Consider the following 16304-nt stretch of genomic DNA (forward strand, 5'->3'; position numbering starts at 1 on the left):
CTAGACTAAGACATCTACTTTCTTAACACTGCCAAGCATATCTATTAATCATTTTAAACCATCCAAAACTGTGCAAAGGGGCAATACTTCAAGTTAAAATACTTCATCAAAAATAATAAAAATAATTCAGGAAGCAAGTTCAATAGGATGTGTTAAAGAGGAATTAGTACTCATCTCCAGAATTCCCTTACCACTAGCTTAGTGCCACACTTAGTTCAAATGCCACCAGTTATTGGTATGCCATACCATGACCATTAAGGTGCCGGGTTAGGATGAATCTATCGGAATGCCCGGCATCAACCTGACTCGGGCTACTTCTTCCATGGTTGGCATTGTGTGGCATATTCAACTTTTCATTTGTGCCCCGAGCTCATTCAGTGGTTAGCTTTTACTTTATTTTCTGTACTATAACAGATTGGAATTTCTGATACAGTTACTTTCTATTTCAGTTCGATGTCTTAAGAAGAGAGAGTTCCTAAATGATTGTGTGCAGGTTAAACAAATTTCGTGATCAAAATTCAATTCAATATTCATCTCCATCTTTATCTGCTCATGTAGAAGACCCCACCTTAACTAAAAATAATACTTAACAGGAAGCACTGAACTAACATGTAACGGTGCTGACGAGTTGCATAAACCAGGGATGGATCACCCTTAGCACGAGCTAACATTCCATCACCAGTAGCAGGGGCACTTATATAAATGGCAAGCCTGCAAAGTCACAAACACTATTCCATCTGGTGCAGCAACAATGAACAGTCCTTTTAAGAATAGTGAGGCACCTAAAAGAGCAATGTAATGAGCAAAGGATCCATTTTAACAGTTGGCACTGACAATATTGTTATCAGCATTGAGATGAGTCTGATTTAGCAAAGCACCAAGCAGAGTGCCATGTGCAGCATGGGGTGAAAAATGGCCAATAGGCTACTAAGTCTGCAGCTCCATCAGCACTTTTCCACCTACTAAGACCCATTGGCCTGGGTGTGTGGACACCGGTGGAGCTTTCAGGTCATGCAGCTGGGAAAAAGTGTGGCACATTGAGTCGTCACTGACCCCATGTAAACCTTGTAAAGCAGGGTAGGTGGTAAAACTGCAGAGAGCAAGGACGGGGCAGATCACAGAGGCAATAAAGAGCAGCAGTGGAGGAAGAAGCTCCAAGCCAAGATCCATACTGGGAATGGTGTCTGAGCATCAGTTCAATGAAGGAAAATAGCCAAGAGACCGGTACACACAAGGTGGTTCACCTGATCCTTGTAATCAACAGATCACCACACAGATGTGTAGTATTTAACACCTCTACTGCACTGATGGACAGAGCAGCACTCAATGTTGTTGTTGCATCACTTAACCGCAAAAAGCTCAAGATCCCTGCTAATGTGCTTTTGCTACCAGCCACAAGACCACAGCAGAAGCAAAGACCAACCCACTGTTTCAAGGAGTTGGCAGATACTTTTAAGGGAGGGCTATGTAAAGGTGCTGACAAGGCGCATCAGCCAGGGATCAGTCATTCCTAGTATGAGCTGACATCCCACTACCAGTGGCAGAGGTGCTTTGAAACATAATGATGAAGGCTAAATGTTGTTTTCTTTAGCCTTCTTTCCTTTTCAGCATGAAAGTAACCTTTAAACATTTTTCCTTTGTTCTCTGACACAGTCCTGTTTTGAATTTGTTGCAATGCCATTTTGCTTTTCTAGCTGCCGCTGCCATATTGTGGTGTCATTGTTCTAATACAGCATCATGTTTACAGAGGCTGCGATCCATGACAGCACCGCCACTACTATATAAAGGTTGGTGCTTCAGACCTCTCATTGTCCAAGGTTGTGGATACTTCAGATCATTTCTGAATTGATTGTGTATGTTAGTAAAACATTAACGACTGTGACTGTTGCTTTGATTTTAAAGGATTTTTTTTGTCCATTGTGATTTTTACAATCTTCCACCTACTAGTGCTTTTGCATTGTTTAAATGATGTACGTATGAAACTGTGCATGTATGTCAACTGTGCATATGTGTATGTCAGAATTCTCTTTAAATGTGTTGCCACTCATCATGGAGGAGTGAAAAGGGGTTCCTGTATAGACAGGAAGCCATTCCGTATCGGTCATGTTTAAAGGGAGTATGGTAATTAATCAGGAAGAGGGAAAAAAAAAAAACATGAAGGATGACTGGAGAAAGTTGGTATTGAGATGAAAGAAAGCCGGAAGGTAAAGAATTACAGGTACAGTTTCAAATGGAGGATTATATACTAAAGAGGACCTTACGGATGGAAATGGATGTATGCTTCTGAAGTCATCATGGTTGAATCTGATATTCGCCTCATTGGAAATGGAACTGGTATGAACTGCCTAATCTATTTTAAGGCTGTTCATCTTGAACCGAAGTGCTGATTTTTTAATGTTTATAAATATGTTTAGTCCAATTTATTTATATGTTTCTGTTACCAGATTGTTTGGTTGAGTGACTGAGCTCTGTAAAGGACTGGCATAATGGTACATGCGTTTCTTGCTTTTCATCCAGTGCTGTTTGAATAATAACGACACAGGTATTTTTACTCAATAAGATAAGTATTGCATTAGGTTACTCATTACTTTAAAAAGTAACCAGACCATGTTACAGGCGTTACTTTTAACATGTCACCTTATTGCTCTCAAGATTGAGTTGCCAAGATTAGCAGCTTAATGACCACCTCAATAAACATGCTATTCTTAATAAGTTTCAGTTGGGTTTCAGAACAAATCACAGTACAGAAACTGCACTTGTTAAAGTAGTAAATGACTTGCGGGTAAATGCAGACAGAGGCCATTTATCTGTTCTCATCCTATTAGATGTGAGTGTCGCATTTGATAACATTGATCACAATATTCTTAGAAATCGCCTTAGTCAATGGGTGGACCTCTCTAGCAGTGTCTTAAATTGGTTTGAATCCTACCTGGCAGGTAGAAAATTTTTTGTTAGTTGTGGTAATTATACTTTGACGACACATGATATTCTATATGGTGTTCCACAAGGCTCTATCTTGTGTCTGCTGCTCTTTTCGATTTACATGCTTCCATTAGGTCAGATTATCTCGGGGCATAACGTGAGCTACCATAGCTATGCTGATGACACACAAATGTACTTATCAATAGTGCCTGACGACCCCAACTTTCTTGATTCTCTAACACAATGTCTTACTTGTGTTTCTGAATGGATGAGTAGTAAATAAAGAGAAAACAGAAATTTTAGTGATTGGCAATAATGGATATAATGAGGTTATTAGAAATAAACTTGATGCATTAGGATTAAAAGTCAAGACAGTGGTAAAGAATTTAGCAGTAACTATTGACTCTGACCTGAATTTTAAATCACATATTAATCAGATTACTAGGACAGAATTAATCCACTTAAGAAATATAGCAAAAGTTAGACCTCTTATAACATTGCAAGATGCTGAGAAATTAGTTCACGCTTTTGTTTTCAGTCGACTAGATTACTGTAACGCATTCCTCTCAGGACAACCCAAAAAAACATCAATCAATTGCAATGAGTGCAGAATGCAGCTCCTAGAATCTTCACTAGGAAAAGACAATCTGAGCACATCTCTCCAGTTTTGATGTCACTACACTGGTTACCTGTGTTATTTAGAATTGACTTTAAAATCCTGCTCATGGTTTACAAAGCCTTAAATAATATCGCTCATAACCTTAGATCTTCAAATGAGTTTCTGCTTAGAATTCCAAGAGCTAAACTTAAAAGAAGTGGTGAGGCGGCCTTCTGCTATTATGCACCTAAAATTTGGAATAGCTTGCCAATAGGAATTCGCCAGGCTAATACAGTGGAGCACTTTAAAAAAAACTGCTGAAAACACATTACTTTAACATGACTTTCTCATAGCTCCATCTTAGTTTAATCCTGATGCTCTGTATATTCAATTAATTATCATTACTATTCATGGTATTCATATTCAAAATCCGTACTAACCCCTACTTTCTCTTCTGTTCTTTTTTCGGTTTTCTGGGGTGGCAACCTGCGCCACCACCACTTAATCAAAGCACCGTGCTGTCCCTAAATTGATGGATTAAAGGCCAGCAAGTCCACATGACCGTCATCATCAAGTTCTTCCATGAGAACCCTGAACACCATGAGGACTCATGGCCTGGAACCCCTGCAAATTTTATTTTTTTCTCCAGCCATCTGGGTTTTTTTTTTTTTGTCTATCTTCCCTGGCCATCGGACCTTACTTTTATTCTATGTTAATTAGTGTTCCCTTATTTTAATTCTTATTTTTTTTTGTCTTTTTTCTCTTTCTTCATCATGTAAAGCACTTTGAGCTGCATTATTTGTATGAAAATGTGCTATATAAATAAATGTTGTTGTTGTTCAGCTCATCAACATAAATTTAGCGATTTCTAAAATATTGAGACAGCCAGAGGAAGAAATAATACGATCACCTAAACGTTTCCCTCTAGAAATATATTTTATGGATGCTTCTACCCATGGCTGCCAAAAGTGTGAAGCAAAAACATGTACAGTATAGGCTGAAAGAGTGCAACAGACATAAGCAGACTACAAAATCCTTAACAATTGCCCAGTTACGGGTTAACATGGTGACATAATCAGGTTATTCCCAGAGAAATCAACCTCTGTTAATTTGGCTTCTTTGACGCCGTAATGCTATTGAAAAATTCTGCTTTTTTATTATGCTATAGGCTTAATTTTAGTGTGTTTTTATTTTGGAATTATTTAGATAATGCTCTTAAACTAAGTGACCAAGCCTATAATTATTTTAGGGTTCATATGACATTCTGTAATCAAAATGTTCTAATCAAAACTGAAATAACCAGCATGTGCAAATGAGCTCATTTGTACATTAATATTCATAAGGTAGTTTACCAGAGTGTTGAATTTTTGAAGTAGATAAAATTCTGGGGTACAGTATATAGAAATTAAAATAAGTGGTGTGATAGACATGGAAGGATCAGGAGAATGTGTTGCCTCCCCGGGACACGAGAGGGCAACTGCCCTGGGGTGCAGGGGAGCCACAGGATCAGAGCTTGGAGGCTCCACCCTGTTGGGGCATGTGGCCCCCGCCAAGGGACACCCAAATGTTCCAGGGAACATGGACTGCAGCACTTCCGTCACAACAGAAAATGCTGCTAAGCCCAAAGGCATATACACCCAGTGTGCTTCTGGGTGCATATGCAGCACTTTCGTCACACCCGGAAGTGCTGCAGGAAGCTCATCAGGAAACACCTGAAGCACATCCAGGTACTGGATAAAAGGGGCTGCCTCACTCCATTCCTTGAGCTGGAGTTGGGAGGTAGTGTGATGGACATTTGCGAGAGGGGAGTGGAGGCGGCAAGAGAAGAAAGTAATAAGGACTGTGAGTGATTTGTGCTGTAGTGGAAGAAGAAAAATAAAAGAGTGTGTTTTTGTCGAAGCTGTCTTGGTGTCTGTTCGTGGTCGAGGCCGGTCTTTCACAGTGCTTAAAGAGTGTCATTGTTTACTAGAATGTATATGCTTAAGTTTAGATAAAGTAACCAGTATGTGCATGCTTATAAGAATGTGATATGGAGGCTTGGGACATTAAAATTAACATGATCCATGTTTAGCCAAAAGTAAATTAATCAGCAATCAACTAAACCGTGGGAACTTATTGGTTGTCCCAAATTTTTGACTGATGCAATATCTTTCATAAGGCAGTCAGCAAGACACTATAAAAAATAATTAAAAAAGGGCACTATGAAAGAAAGAGAGGCTTTGTCATCAAAAGGAAGAGAGGAGACAGCTTTTTACTACCTACCATGCCAACGCTCACTAGCATCACAGATGAAAAAAAACAGACTATAAAACCTAAAGTGGCCACCTGCTTGCTGTGTGACTCTGATTTGAATCATTCAGGTTGTATGTCTTTATATCTAACATTTATTCCTGGGTTTTCTGCAAATAAAATAATAAGTAATAATAAGAGCAAAAATTTGGGTATTGCTTTATTGGAGTTGTCTGGTTGTTTATGGACACCTGGCAAAAACTAATATAATACAGGTGCTGGTCATAATATTAGAATATCATGACAAAGTTGATTTATTTCAGTAATTCCATTCAAAACGTGAAACTTGCATATTAGATTCATTCATTACACACAAACTCATGTATTTCAAATGTTTATTTCTTTTAATTTTGATGATTATAACTGACAACTAATGAAAGTCCCAAATTGAGTATCTCAGAACATTAGAATATCAGTTAAGACTAATGCAAAAAAAGGATTTTTAGAAATGTTGGCCAACTGAAAGGTATGAACATGAAAAGTATGAGCATGTACAGCACTCAATATTTAGTTGGGGCTCCTTTGGCCTGGATTACTGCAGCAATGCGGCGTGGCATGGAGTCGATCAGTCTGTGGCACTTCTCAGGTGTTATGAGAGCCCATGTTGCTCTGACAGTGGCCTTCAGCTCTTCTGAATTGTTGGGTCTGGCGTATTGCATCTTCCTCTTCACAATACCCCAAAGATTTTCTATGCGGTTAAGGTCAGGCGAGTTTGCTGGCCAATCAAGAACAAGGATACCATGGTCCTTAAACCAGCTACTGGTAGCTTTGGCACTGTGTGCAGGTGCCAGGTCCTGTTAGAAAATGAAATCTGCATCTCCATAAAGTTCGTCAGCAGCAGGAAGCATGAAGTGCTCTAAAACTTCCTGGTAGACGGCTGCGTTGATCTTGGACCTCAGAAAACACAATGGACCAACACCAGCAGATGACATGGCACCCCAAACCATCACTGACTGTGGAAACTTTACACTGGACCTCAAGCAACGTGGATTCTGTGCCTCTCCTCTCTTCCTCCAGACTCTGGGACCTTGATTTCCAAAGGAAATACAAAATTTACTTTCATCAGAGCACAAAACTTTGGAGCACTCAGCAGCAGTCCAGTCCTTTTTGTCTTTAGCCCAGGCGAGACGCTTCTGACGCTGTCTCTTGTTCAAGAGTGGCTTGACACAAGGAATGCGACAGCCGAAACCCTTGTCTTGCATACGTCTGTGCGTGGTGGGTCTTGACGCACTGACTCCAGCTGCAGTCCACTCTTTGTGAATCTCCCCCACAGTTTTGAAAGGGTTTTGATTTACAGTCCTCTCCAGGGTACAAGCGGTTATCCCTATTGCTTATACACTTTTTTCTACCACATCTTGTCCTTCCCTTCGCCTCTCTATTAATGTGCTTGGACACAGAGCTCTGTGAACAGCCAGCCTCTTTAGCAATGACCTTTTGTTTCTTGCCCTCCTTGTGCAAGGTGTCAATTGTCGTCTTTTGGACAACTGTCAAGTCAGCAGTCTTCCCCATTATTGTGAAGCCTACAGAACTAGACTGAGAGACCATTTAAAGGCTTTTGCAGGTGTTTTGAGTTAATTAGCTGATTAGAGTGTGGCACCAGGTGTCTTCAATATTGAACTTTTCACAATATTCAAATTTTCCGAGATATTGAATTTGGGACTTTCATTAGTTGTCAGTTATAATCATCACAATTAAAAGAAATAAACATTTGAAATACATCAGTCTGTGTGTAATGAATGAATCTAATAGTTTCACTTTTTGAATGGAATTACTGAAATAAATCAACTTTGTCATGATATTCTAATTTTATGACAGGCACCTGTATATATGTCTAATATATAATGCAGAGTCGATGTATGTTTGTTTGTCCGCCATACAAATCTGCACCGGGTGTCCGATCACCACCAAACTGGGCCTGAGGCTCCTTTGTGACCAGGAGGAGGTCATGGGGTATGTTTGGTTGGGAAAAATGTTCGGGGTGAAGTGCAGGGCACCTTTTCACTGACAGTTCCACACACATCCCCGTACTGCCAACAGGAGAAGGGCTGCTGATGCAAGACTGGATGAAACATCTGAAGAAAGGGAAGGGAGGCTGTAGTCGATGTATGTTTGTTTGTCCGCCATACAACTCTGCACCAGGCGTCCGATCGCCACCAAACTGGGCATGGGGCTCCTTTGTGACCAGGAGGAGGTCATGGGGTATGTTTGGTTGGGAAAAATGTCTGATGCAAGAGCGGATGAAACGTCTCAAGAAAGGGAAACCAGGATTTCTGCCAACAGGTGAAGGGGTGCTGACAAGGCAACACGTGGACAAATGCAGCACGATTTAAAAAATATGGCTTTCGCATATAACCGTCAGGTTGCATATCATGAACATCCTGTCGCTGTTATTGGCTGAATGGATCATATCTGTGTTCATTGTAGAGCTCTAAAATGGAAAGGAGAGTCACCGGGATTGTGTTGCTCAAATGGGAAGGTGAAACTGCCATCTCTACTTCGTCCATCTGAACCTCTACACTCTTTGATGTCAGGATCAACACCAATTTCAAAGCATTTCTTGAATAACATCAGGAAGTACAATTTCTGTTTTCAAATGACTTCTTTTGGTGCAACTAAACAAATACAAAAGGATGGGTTCATGCCCACATTCAAAGTGCAAGGTCAAATTTACCATACAATAGGATCATTACTTCCATTAACTGATAGGACAATTGAGTTCCTTCAGATCTTCTTCATGGGAGATATTTCCATAACAGCGCATCATTAACACAGCAGAATACCAAACGTGAGACTGGACATTGTGATGGATTTAGATCGATTCTTTCATGAGAACAACGCATATGTCACCCTTTTCAAGACTGCACTTCAACGTATTTCAAAAGATGACTATAAAGTTGTCATAAGAGCTGACAAAATGCCACAGGGACAGCATCACCGACGATTCAATGCTCCAACACTTGACAAGGTTGCCATTGTAATGGTAGGCAATGACTTTGGGAAGCGGGACATTATCATTGAGAAAAGGAACTGAAGTCTTCAGCGTGTGGCAGACACACACAGGTTGTATGATGCCCTTCAGTATCCATTAATCTTTTGGCAAGGCGAAAATGGGTATTACTTTGGAATTCCACAAACAGATCCATCTACGGGCAACTCTGTTGCTGGCTAGAAACTCAGTGCAATGGACTTTTATGCTTACCAACTAATGAGTAGAGTTTCTGAAGAGAATCACATCTTGAAATGCCGGCAACTTTTCCATCAATACATGTTATTGAAGCAACTATCATAACAGGTTGCGCATGACGTGAAAATGTTTTCATACCAAGAATACCGCTGATTCCGAATGATTAACCCTTTGATTTCAAATGGCTACAATTTCCTGTTTGTTTGGCTTTTGCTATGTGATTTGATAAGGCTCAAGAGCAATCACTGCAAGTTGCAGGCATCAATTTGGAAAATCCAAGCTTTTCACACAGACAACTCTATGTAGCATTTTCTAGAGTGAGCAATCCTCAGAATTTGTTCATTTTCGCACCACAAGGAAAAAAAATATATAGTGTATCCAAAGGCTCTGGAATAACCACTTGTATTACCGATTACAATAAAATGTGATTCAGAAAAATGTTTTTTCTATTTCTATGTTGTGTTTCTTTCATTTGGGAAATTCATTATACATTCCCGGGCAACGCCAAGTATGCCTGCTAGTAATAATATAAAGCTGTGTTTGTTCATGGTAAATTCTTTCAGAAGGAGCGATTTGAATGTGGCTCAAAGTGGTTCAGCAAGGGAAGGCTTTCAAGCATGCTCTTGGCTTCTGTTAGATTGTATAGCCCCTTTCAAAGGTAGCTTGTCTTGGAGAAATAAACTCAGCAGGAGCAGCATTCACAATGTCTCTTGGCTTTTGCTAGGGTATTCCGAAGCGTAACACTTACAGTTGGGGAAGCAATCAGAAGACAGATCAACAAGTCAGCGAATCCTGGTAGGAATGTCTTGCGAGTGAGCCACTTCCAGGCCGTGGTATTATTTTTTATTACAATTTATTAAAACCATACAAACAAGGTCAAACTTAAAACTAAATTCAGTTCAACCCCCACCCAAGAGAAAGACCGGAAGGCTAACAGCCAGAGTAAAACTTTAAGAGTAGAAAAGAGGGTGGAGAGTTTTTCTCCCCAATATAAAAGCTTATTCTAAAATGTTATTGATTAGATCCTGTCAGGTTTTAAAAAGATTTGAACAGATCCACTAAATGAAAATTAGATTTTTTCCAATTTCAAATAGTACATAACATCAGTTACCCACTGACTTAAAAGAGGTGGGCTGGATTCGTCCAGCTGAGCAAGGTAAGTCTCTATGCTAGTACTGAAGTAAAGGCAATTACAGTTTGTCCATCTCCAATTTAAGCCCATCTGGGAGTACACCAAACATGGCTGGTAATGGATTAGGAGGGATTGTGACACCAAGGCTGTCTGATAGGCATTTAAAAATGTTTGTCCAGAATGATGTTAATTTAGTACATGCCCAAAACATATGGCCCAGTGAAGCTGGAGCTCAATTGCAAAGTTCGCAGGTTGGATTTTGCCCATGCTCATCAACACGTAGTGTTATATTGTAAATTTTGATCATTTGTGTTACCATGGAAAGGCTGTTTTTTAGACAATGTATTTTTTCTGAGCCCTTGTATGTTTATTTTATATATGAAACGTGAAAAAGCTGTCTAAACACTTTATATTGACATTTGCCTTACTTCTCTATTTCATCTGAACCAGTCATCCACTGACAGAAATGTAGTTCTTTTTACGGTGTTTGTAAGCCAGGGTAGACTCTACTAAAAATTTAGGCTAGATATCAATAATTCAACTTATCTTTCAGATGCCATAACTCAACACATTTAAAGCCTATGCATTACAGTGGAGCAAGACTTTGATAATCATTCTCCATACTGGCATAGCAGAAACTAACACGTGTTTATTGGGTGTCTTTGTCCTTGCCAAAAGATATCATTCATGTGTGTAAGGAATAGACCTGTGGTTTAGGGCTCTCTCTCTCTCAGAGCTCTCTTTTGCTTGTGAAATGCGTTTTTTTATTGTTTCTTTATCACAGTGAATGTTGTTGGAGCCTACACATTTATTTTAAAATTTGTCCGTTTGCCTCATGTAATCAGAGAACTATAATATATTATAAACTGACACATGGACTGAAACATGGTTCCTTTAGGTCATATTTGGAACTACAAACTCGTTTAGTGAAGCAGCATTGCAAAAAGCAATCAGAGGAGGTAAAGTCTTCAGAAGTATAATATTCATTTAGGAAAACATTTGCTAAACAAGTAAAACTGCCAATTGTCCTTTTCAGAATTGTTTGTTAAATCAAATGTGTATAAAACCTTTAGTGCACAAAGAAACCATAATCATAATTCTTGTATATTAGAGAACCTTAAGGCAGAGCTTGTTCCATGCTGCATACCATCACATAGTGATCAAGAATAAGTAAATATTGATCCATAAACAAATGATAAAGGTGAAAAGGTTGAAGGTCAGAGTAACAATGAAAGCTCAGTGGAAAATTGAATTGTCTCTGTGCTCCTTCGAACGCAAACAGTTTTAGATTTTTCTAATACTGATATACAAGAAATAACTGATGAATTAAATGATATCTGTTTATTTTCAGGACAAATCGTTAAGAGTCATATTGAAAATATGCTTCAGCAACACAACTGTCATGAGGATGCTTTAGTTGTAGATTTAGTTACAGAATTAACACAGGAATTCCTGAAGCTTATGATTTTTTTCATTGTCCCTGACCTCCTTAAATTTTCCTGACATAAGGCAAGAAGCTCGTAGCTCTTTATCACTGCACTGTTAACCCGCTTTTGTGTTACAAATATGTGGATTAGCAGAACACAGCCTGCTACAGATTCAAGTCAGATGAAGGCATCACTCTGCTGAAATCCTCACAGTTTAAGTTTGTGTCAAAGCGTTTACCTGGCGATGCTTTGTAAGGAATTATATACGTAATGAAATAACGTGATTTGAAATGCATACAATTCATGTGTATTCCGTGTCTACAATGATCTGTGTAAATATAGAATGACAGAGGAAAAGCGAGGCAAGAAATGGTGAACACACAGCTAAAACAGAAAATATCTTTAAGTAATAACAACATAATTTGAATCTCAAAAGTTATAACGAAACAAGTATGCTTTAATTTAACAATAAAACCGAACAAAATAAATTGCTCAACTGACATGTTGCTGAAGCCCAACTATCAGTCGGGACAAAGTAAAAGAAGTTTGCATATGTGTGTGTTTGTGTAGTTCATTTTCAATCAGCTGTCACAGTGGTAACACTGATCCAACAGGGGTCTGTATTGATGGCGTAATGGATAAGCTACTGTTTAGCAATGGCGAGGTAACAGGTTTGAATCCTGCATCGGCTTTGCATTTAGAGTTTTGAGTACTGAGCTGTTTATTATTATCATCATATAACAAATACACACATTTGATGTGAGTTTATAACATCCTGTGTAAATTTATGGTCCTTCTAAAGGATATTACTTTTCCTTGCACATGGACATTTGTATCAACAAGTCATTTGAACAATTTTTTTTTTTAACTTATACAAAAAAATAAGGCAGACAGGGAACTTGTTTCTCTGTGTTCACGTAACTGACATTTTAGTATGATATTGTTCTTAAAACTAGTAACAAGAAGTTGACCCAATTGGAATTCTGAGCCATGACAATAGTTGAGTCAGCTTAAAGTTATAGTTTAAATTAGTAACTGAAAAATCCTCGTTACTGTTAGAAGAACTCTTAATATTCATTCATGACAACAAAGTATTAGTGTTAGCAGATCACAAGATCAGATGTTTGGTCAACGAAGTATAACTAAGTATAAAATTCGGATCAAATTCATCCAAATAATTATTTTTAGCAAATACGAGGTGAGACACAAAAATAAGCGTATTGGTAAAAAAAAACAAAAACATTTATTGATGAATTACTGCATTCTAAACATTATCACCTTCTCTATACTGCCCCACCCGATCTCTACACTGCTCCATATGTATCTTCCATTGACTGAAACAGAGCTGGAAGTCTTCTTGCTTGGGGCTCTTCAACAGGCTTGTCGTTTTTGTCTTCACTTCATCCATTGAAGAAAAATGTGTTCCCTTCAGGTCAGTTTTGATTTTCGGGAACAAATTACAGGAAGCGAAATCGGGCAAATAGGGAGGATGATCGAGGACAGGAATGTTTTTGTCAGTCAAAAACTGCTTTACGGAAAAAGAAAAATTCGTGAGAAATTTGATGTTGATTCGCTGTTCGATTTTTTTCACCCGACATTATTGCGGCAACTCATGTAACGGTTGTTGTGCAAATACTGACTGGGCTATTCACAGGATACACTTAGCCAGTCGGCGGTTTGAAAGGGTGTTTAGGAGGGGATATAGTTCAATGATTCACGTCCAGCTGACCTCCAGACGGTTTTCCAGGAAAGCCCCAAGCCCAGCCCGTTTATTTTTGTGTCTCACCTCGTATAATACCATTATACCATTGGGTCAACTTTTATTTTGACATTGACCTTATTGAACATTTTAAGGCAGACAGGTAACTTTTTTTATTCAAATCACAGTGGCAGTTGCAGGAATGTTATGTCCAAGATGAAGTATGGGCAAGAATTTGCCAGCAATACAAACATTTCTGCTTTGCAAGACAAGTGGCAGGGGTGTGGAAATCAATTTTTTTTCTACTTGTCCATGGACAAGTAAACTTAGAAAATCCACTTGTCCGCCAGCTAAATTCACTTGCCCATAAACAAATAACAAAAGTGAAAAAGAGTTTATTTTTTCTGATCTCTTTTATTGATGCCAAAGCTGCCTTCTATTTTAAAACTGAAAAAAGTTCTTTCCGGGAGTAGTATTTTGCCACCTTGCTCTAGAACATTATTTAAATGATTCCCTTATCGTTTTAACTCATTAAAAAACAATGCATTCATTATAGCTACACTAGTTCTGTTTCACATATTACAGTTACATAACAGAACACTGTCCTGATTCATTTTCTGCCATGTTCTTCAGCTTTTGTCTTGCAACATCTTCTCCCCCAAGAATCTTTACCATCTCAGACAGCATGGGCTGAATGCTGTTCATTTCTGCTTGTGCTGAACTGCATGGTTCCTGGTACTGATACTGACGGCAAATTTGGCAAAAAACAGAGTCAGCGTCGTCTGCATTTACCCATGGAAACTCTTTGAGCTATTGCGTTTGAAAAGACCGTTTTCGTTTTTTTATCATACTCATGGTCCCTTTCAGCTTTTGTTTTTCTTTTCTTGTCCTCATTGTCAGTTTTTTCAGGGCCTGTTTTGCCAGTTTTAATCAAGTAATGATCCATTTCTTATCCGCGATGCTACTTGCTTCAGTTTCAGCAACACGCATATAGCGAGAAGAACGTGCTTACCACAGTGCATTATGGGTTACACAGGTAATTCCTAATGACGTATTCGAAATTCCGCAAGATGGTACATTTCCAAAGAAGTAAATATTACCGATGTTGTCGGGAAAAAATAATCGCATCTAAGTGAAGATTTTTATAGATATTTCATAACATTGGGAAACCGTTAGAATGTTTTCTTCTTTATTTTTAATAAACTGACAGCGCGAAACCAACTTGTTTTATATGAAAAATTCTCTAATCAACGATCTATAGACAGCTCATCAGAATTGATGTTGTCACGCAATAAATTTCTTAACTCCTCAATATATCACAACCTACGCGAAATCGCAAATTTCAGGAAAGATTAACTGCCTAACAAGCTTTGTTATGTGGTGAAAACATTTACATTGTAAGTAGAATGACCGCATTTTTATGTAGAAACAATGAATATTATCAATAATATATAAAAGTTATCGATTATAATGAAAAAATCATCAGTTTACATCGTAATGTCGGCATGAAAAAATGACAGCATCTCCAAGCGTGTAAATAGTAGGGTAAAATACTTATGTAAGACCGTAAGAGTGATTCCACTTTGAAAAATCAGCCGTCATTTTGTAAACAATATTGAAGACCAATCTGAGACATGAAGAACATGCCTAAGTAGGCTGTTTCCGCACGAAGTACATACCCAAATGTTTAAAGTTTGAAAGTAGTGGTAAAAATGTGCCCTGCATAGCACATACTGTATAATTCTTTTTTCTCCAGAAAATTGCACTTGTCTGCGGACAATTGAAACCAGAAAAACATGCTTGTCCGATGGTCAATGTACCCGTGTCGGACGAGTCGGGCGTTGGATTTCCGCTCCCCTGAGTGGGAAACTATAGCTTATGATATTGAGGAAAATGAAGACAGAAGGGCACGACTAGCCGACCTACTTGATTTTCTACATAGACAGGCTGAAAAAAATCTTTGCATCCTCTGCATGGAAAAAAATGGCCCTGGAAAGTGGCCAGAGAAGAAGCAGTTTTGCTACAAACATTACAGTTGCTGCTGAAAAAGGGAGTCAAGAAACCATGGTCAAAAAGGGAATGATGGCTGTCTATAAGTTCAGTACACTCTTTCTGTTTTGCAATGAAAGTCATACCCTTGCTGAATGCAGTAAGATCGAGAAACTACCAAATGAAGGTAGGATTGACTTCTTGAAATCTAAAGTTTTATGTTTCAAATGCCTTAGTATTAAGGATACCTTAGTAAAAAAAAAACTGTGCAAACAATTAAATGTCAAATACAGTATGTTCTCAGTTACGTCCAGATGTTTTGCATATGATTTAAGAAAATAAAGCCAAGTCCACTACAAAAAGATGACAACAATGCTGTAAAGAAAGATATCTTCTACTCGTATATGTCTGAGGAATCATAGACATGCACTTCCACCCAACTGCATGCTAGCTGTGGTCCCAGTCAACGTCAAGTCTAAAACAAGTGAAATGTATGTAGAAACCTATACCCTTATAGATTCTGCCAGTACAGCAACATTCAGCACAGAAGACCTCCAAAGAACCTCAAACCTCCAAGGAAAAACAACTCAGATTCACATTTGCATAGTAGAAATAGATAAGGTTAACAAACAAACTGTAAAATGTTCTGTCCTATCAGATTTACAAGTATGCGGAGTTGAAGAAATTGTATTCATAGGATTACCAGAAGTTTACACACTGAACTTTCGGTGAAAAAGAAAAACATTCAAAAGCAAGAGAAATACTGCTAGATGGTTTTATCTCAAAGATGTACATCTACCTCAGATAGAAGCAGAAGTGGGCTTGTTGATAGTGTGGGATACAGCCCGGACACAGACAGGTAGACATCGTTTAAATGCACCACACTATATTTACACTATTATTTACAGAAGTGAAACAGCGCACAATCCAATACTCCCCCAAAGTCCTGGCCTCACACGATGCCTCTCTCTCTCTCTCTCTAGGTCTGCCTCCACTTCTCTCCTCTGAGCTCTGTCCTTCTACTCTCCCGACTCCAACCATCGAATGGAGGGAGGCAGCCCCTT

At 38.7% G+C, this 16304-nt stretch overlaps 1 protein-coding gene across 3 annotated transcripts in view; it reads right to left on the minus strand.

Annotated features, from left to right (window-relative positions):
- Positions 1–16304, minus strand: part of si:ch211-63b16.4 (kinesin heavy chain) — a 164022-nt gene that overhangs the window by 136992 nt on the left and 10726 nt on the right. The window lies entirely within an intron of this gene.

This window comes from Polypterus senegalus, chromosome 16, assembly GCF_016835505.1.
Source record: "Polypterus senegalus isolate Bchr_013 chromosome 16, ASM1683550v1, whole genome shotgun sequence".
Classification (NCBI taxonomy): Eukaryota; Metazoa; Chordata; class Cladistia; order Polypteriformes; family Polypteridae; genus Polypterus; species Polypterus senegalus.